This window comes from Lipotes vexillifer, unplaced genomic scaffold (assembly GCF_000442215.2).
Source record: "Lipotes vexillifer unplaced genomic scaffold, Lipotes_vexillifer_v1.1 scaffold59, whole genome shotgun sequence".
NCBI classification, from domain to species: domain Eukaryota; kingdom Metazoa; phylum Chordata; class Mammalia; order Artiodactyla; family Lipotidae; genus Lipotes; species Lipotes vexillifer.
The window spans coordinates 2298350-2304441 of NW_006791208.1; positions in this window are offsets into that span (position 1 = coordinate 2298350).

A 6092-nucleotide genomic window follows, 5' to 3' on the forward strand; every position below is an offset into this window, starting at 1 on the left:
CAGTCCTGCAGCCCCGCCCACAAACGGGTCACGTGCCTCTAAGGAGACAGGTGGTGAGCAGCCACCAGCAGACGTGCTCCGGGTGTCCGTGGCACCGCTGCGGCCTTGCCTGCTGCCAAATGGAGGTTGGTGCTGAGGGGAAGGCAGCACAGGCAGGAGAAACCCCAGCAGCTCCCCATGACAGGGGAGATCGAGAGGTTCCCAGGCAGCCACCTGCAACCAGATCTCAGGGGCTCATTCTAAAATGCCGATTCCCCAACCCTCCCAGGAGGCTGGGCCAGAGCCCAGGAATCAGTGTGTTTGTAGCCTCCCAACGCCCAACCTGTGGGCAGTGCTTGCCTTGCTGCCTCCAGGGGCCTGGCCAGCCTCAGGGTCTCGGGCCCAGGCCATCACCTTTCTGCAGAGGCCCCTTCCTTGTGCTCCTGGCTCCTGGGTCATGACCCCTTGCTGACTCTCCCTGGGCCTTGCCCTGCGGAGGGCCAGCCCCAGGCCAACCCTGAAGTCTTGTGCCCTCCCCTTCCCCCTCTTCCCTCTCATGCAGTGTCTACCCACCCCAAAGCATTTGTCCCCCGCCGTTGACCTCCCCTGACTCGGCGGCTGTGTGTCCCAGGCCCGCCTCCCAGCCGCCACCATGGCCACCGCCCGGCTCCTCGCCTGTCGGCCGAGGGCGGCTGCCGGGCAAGGCTGTCATCTTCCCTGCTGGGGATTATAGGTTTGGGGCTGAAGGAGTCTGAGCCGGAGGAGGAGGAGGAACAGGCACTCTCACCCTGGTGCCAGTCCCGAGAGACACCTCTCGGGTAGGGTGGCCTGGTGTGGAGTGCTCTTTGGGCCGGGATGGGGACTCCTGTAACCCGATGTCACCCCAGCTCTGTGTGTGTACGTGTGTGCATGGAGGTACACACCTCTCAAAAGGGTCAAGCACTCTCTCACGCTCATTAAAGTTAATCCTCCCAACAATCATGCAGGCAAGCCCAACTCATTTCCCAGATAGAAGAGACAAAACTCCGAAAGGGCAGCACACTGGCCTGGGTCACACAGCAGGTAAGGGCAGAGTCAAGACACGGCCTATCCCTGCTCTCGACTGCTGCCCGGTTTGGCAGCCTCTTGGCCCTGCCCTCACCCATCCTCCCACCTGTGAGCGTGGGGCAACAGGAGAATTGGCTGGGAGATCACAGAGGGCCCACGTGCTGGGTCCCGCATTCGGTGTGCTATAGTCACCGTGCCCGCTGCTGGGGAGTGCTCTGTGGAGCAAGGTTTGGGAAGAAAGCATGCGTCCCTTTACCGCTCTGTCGTCACAGTGCCCCCAGGGCTGGGTTTAGAAGGGTCAGTGTGAGCCATCAAGAGTGGGCAGCACCAGTTCTGAGCATGCGGAAGCTGGAAACATCTCGTGGTTCACAGCTATGGGAACTGGGATGGGGTTTAACACCAGAGGGGTGACCCCAACCAGAACCAAACGTGGGCCCCCTCGTTGTCCCCTCTGGGGGAAATTCAGTGAGCATCTGGGTGCCAGGGACAGGGTCCAGGGACCCCAGTGAGCTTTGAGGATTTGAGGGAACACGGTGGAGTGGTTCTCAGAACAGGCTCTGGAGTCAGACTGCTGGTGTTGGGAATCCCGGGGTCAAGTCACATAACTTCTCTGAGGCTTGCTGTGTGTGACGTGCACCCAGACGAGACAAACCTTAAAACTCTTAGTATAGTATGAGGTATGTGGTATGAGTTGAGACATTCGCTAGTGTTCTCAGTTCTTTAGGTGCTAACGGCCCTGCTCCCTGCCTCTGAGCAGTGAGGACCAGAGTGTGAGGGCTGGCAGTGGGTTGGGGATGGGTAATCGGGGGCAGGGGAGACCCTGGAGCCAGCGTTTCTGGAGCCATGCAGGAACAGGGCTCCCCAGGTCGGCGACCACTCCCAGGGCTAAGCTGGCCGGACCTCTGCAGAGCTGACCCACAGGTGGCCAGGTCACCTGGGCCCGTCTCAGGAGTAGAGGCTGCGGGGAGGCCTGCCTGTTCTTGGGAATTCACGGCATGTTTGCCTGTCACAGGTGCCTCGATAGGGAAGATTTGTGAGTGAGCTTTGCAATTCTGTTTTCTCTGGGGGTTATAAATTAGCTGCATGCACACCCTGAGGCCGCCCAGCCTGAGGTGCACACACCTGCCCACTCACGTCCACGCATGGAAACGCACTCCATGTTCTGCCTGCCGTTCCTGGGGGTGGGACAAGGCACTCTCCTGGGAGCTGATCTCTAGGAAGGGAAAAACACAACTGCTACCTGGCTTTACAGGATCCCAGAACCATCCAGAATCAAGGGCTCAAGCCTGGGAGGATGTCCCAGTGGTTGGAGAAACAGGGCATCTTATGAGTCACTAGTATGAATTTCAGAAGTCTGCCTGAATTTCTGGATCTAAACCTTGGCCCTACGTCTCACTAGCTGTGTGCCCCTGGCCATGTTGCTTATAGAGCTCCGTGCCTCAGTTTCCACATCTGTGAGATGGAGCCAATTGTAACACGTACTTCATAGGATGGTTGAGAGAATAAAATAAGCAAATATGTGTAGAGTGCTTAAAACAGGACAGACACATAGTGAGAGCTCAGGAAAGTCTGGCCATCATCATTATCACCATCATCATCATCATCGTTAGTTAAGGGTATACCTAGATTTTGGCATCGGGCTGGGGCTTGAATTCCGGCTCCGCCTCTTGCTAGCTGTACCAACTTGGACATGCTACTGAGCCCCCAGTCCTCATCTATAAATTGGACTATTACTACTTACTTCGTAGAAATGTTCTGGCCTTAAAGGAGATAAAGCTTATAAAGGATGCAACATCAGGCCCTCAGAAAACGTTAGCCAGTGCTACGTTTGCCTCGAGGTGGAGTGTAGGGGCTGGGGCCTCTGGGTCAGAGCCTCTGGGTAGCTCTGCTCTGGGGCCTGTCTTCCTGGGGAATGTTTAGATGCAGGGGGGATTGGGGGGAGGCTCTGGGGAGGGGAGCAGAAAGGAGAATTCCAGGAACCTCTGTCTCCCTTTCGCCACCAGTGGAGTAAACCGCTAGCCAGAGCAACTCTCCCCGCCCTCCCTGTCCCTGTCACTCCATCCACCCCTCTCCTGAGAACAGGCTTGGAGACTCGCAGGTGTGACTCACAGCTCTGCCACTCACTGGGTGGCCTTGGGCAGGTCACTTGACTCCTTCCATTCCCTCCAGCCAGGAATAATCGTGACTGCTTCCCCTGGCAACTGGAGAGGGTGTTAAATGAGACAGAGCGTGTGGGGCACTTAGCATAGTGCGCCCTGGGATAAGTGCTCTGCAGATTCCATCACCGGCCCCTCTCTGCTTCAGCTCCTCCTCCCACTCACACCCCAGCCCTCCCACACCTGCTGCACGGATGGCGTCTTCCCAGGCCAGACGTTTAAATATTTCTCTCTGGGAAGCTGGGCTCCGGAGTCACGTGAGTGAGCCTGGATAGAGGGAGGTGACTTCAGAAATTCAGACCTTCTCTGTTCTGATGCCATTCATCTGTGCCAGCCATGCAAGGCTGAAGCGCGCTGGACCGTCAGCCACCCGCCCCAGAGCCATTACCGTTCCCTCGAGGTCCTCGGGTGCTGTCAAACGCAGGCTTGTTTCCAAGCTGTTTCTAGCATTTTTTACCTGCTTGGCCATAAAGCCCTGGAAAGTGGTGATCTGGGGATGAATAGCTGCTTGCACAAGTGCAGGGGGGAGAGACAGAGATCGGTGCCCACGTTTTTGCAGAGCTGACATTTTTGCACCTCTCCCACCCAGCGCACTGCCTGGGCGAGTGGGATGGTGAGACCTTGGCTGTGGATAATCGTCGGGAGCATCCCAGGCCAAGCGTTGGTCTCTCGGCAGAACTTTGGAGGCTGGACTTCTCTGTTGCCAAGGAAACCAGTGTGTTCCCTGGAAAGGAAACCACAGCGCCTTTGGCTGTTAAGACGCCCCCTTCCCCACCAAACAAATGAGTTCCCTCCAAAACTGATTCCCCCAAAACTGTTGAGTCGGCAGCATCCTGCCTCCTACCTCAGCCTCTGCTAAAATGAGAGAAAATGAAATCTGCCCCTGACCTTGTGCTCTTCACCTCTTTTTTAAACATTCCGCTGTAGCATGAGGACACGTTTTGTTTTTTCTTATTTATCTTCCTCCCATGCCAGCTGGGGCTCGGAGTCCTTCTCTCCTCTCTTGTTGACTGGAGCCAGAAGGGGACAGACTTCCACATCTTTTTTGTTGTTGTTGTTGTTCAGCTGTCAGCAAAAATTAAACAAGCACGTTTATATTTGGAAAGCACAGGGTCTCAGCCACCAGATCACTATGTCCAGAGTAGGTCACAGCTTTGTATCCCCTCATGCAACAAAGGCTTGAAATTTGATCCACAGATTTGCAGAGAGGGGGTGGCTTTTGTGGTAGGCCTGTCTTCACTCACATTGATTTTAAATGCCATTGGAGGATCACGGGGAATTCTCCACTAGCTGGGATGGTTCTAGAAAAGGATCCTCTGGAGCACTGCTAGAGCAGTCTGGTATGGGCAGGGTCTGGAGGGCCCACATTTCCTTCCCATCCATCTTCTGTTCACCCCATTTCAAAGGCAAGGTACCTGGACCTCAGCGGGGTTGTGAGATCGGGTAAGGAGTGGAGTTGGGATTCACAGCCAAGGCCACACTGTGGGTCAGTTCATTAGGATACAAAACAAAACAGGAAAGAAAGGAGAGAGAAATGTGGCCAGTGTTCACCTCAAGATCCCTGATGCTTCAGAAGAGATGGTAGAGAAGGAAAAGGATGCGAAGAGACATTGGTCCCAAACCCAGCCACGCCCCTCCCCCTCTTGGGCCTGGGTCTCCCCATCTGAAGAACTGTCTCAGACCTGAAGCCTCTCGAGGCCCCTCCCAAGTCTGCCCCACGGTCAGTGTTCCCAGGGCCACTTTGTTTTGGTGATCTGAGCAGTTAATTTTTCACCTAGAAGTGACTCTCTGTTCCGTAAGTAATTTTAAACAAATTCTGTTCCCGTCCCTGGACTTCCGTGAGGGAAAAAACAAGACGCAGCTGGGTTTTCCACCGTCCTCAGCAGATAAGGGTTTGAAAGCAGTGTGCACTCCAGACCATGTTCCCTTAGAGCCCCGGGCAGTGAGGGTCCAGCGCTCTGTTCAGGAGAACAGCCTCGAGGGGCACAGTGACCGGGCCTCAGGTCAAGCAGATGAGTCCCGAGGAACCGTCCTGATGGGGCTCAAGTCCTTTTCGGCCCCATTCTGGGTTTTCAACAGATCTTTCTTGGTGATTCCTGAACCCCTCTGTCAGATCTTGCTGTTAGCACGAGGCTCTCAGAGTGTAAACTAATGAATTACAACATGATTACACAGCACATAATTAACTTTGTAATTAATATGCAACTGCCACTTAAGCTAAAACACTGCTTATAGAGATGTACGGCAATAGTAAATCACAGGTCAGAAATAGCACTTCGGAATTTTCAAAAGAATGAACGTAAGCAGGGAATCACTTAAGGCCGCAGGGCGAGTTAATTGAAAAGCAGATGAATTGTGAGCGTCCTGCTTCATTTCAATACTTCCTCCCTTAAGAAAGACCCCGATGCCACCCTGCCACGCTGGCTGGCCAGGCCTGGTCGGAGGGGCACTGGGCATGTGTGGTTTTATGTCCAAAATGAGAGAGGCTTTCCTTGCCCCAACCCAGCCCACCCCCATATCTTGGCACTCTGCCCAGCCACACTGCCCCTGCTGGAGGTCTAGCTCTGCCCCTCCACCCCCAGAAAGCTTATGGGGTTGCCCCCCAGCCCAACTCTAGGCCTTCCATAGTCTAGCCCCCATGGTGGGCATTGCCAACAGGTCGGTTAGTACAGCTTGTCTGCCTTCACCTGGATTCCGGGCTTCTGGAGCTCAGGGATGCCGTCTCACTTTTTTGTTGTTATTTAATCCTTTCCTCCCCCACCCTCCTGCCAGAGCATTAAAGCTAGAAAATGCCTTAAGAATCATCTCACCCAGCCAGAATTTCACCAACACCGAGAGTTGAGGGGCTGAGTGCTACAGTCACCCGGTGATGTGGGCCCAGGCCTGGCAGGAATTCCACCCCCCACCCCC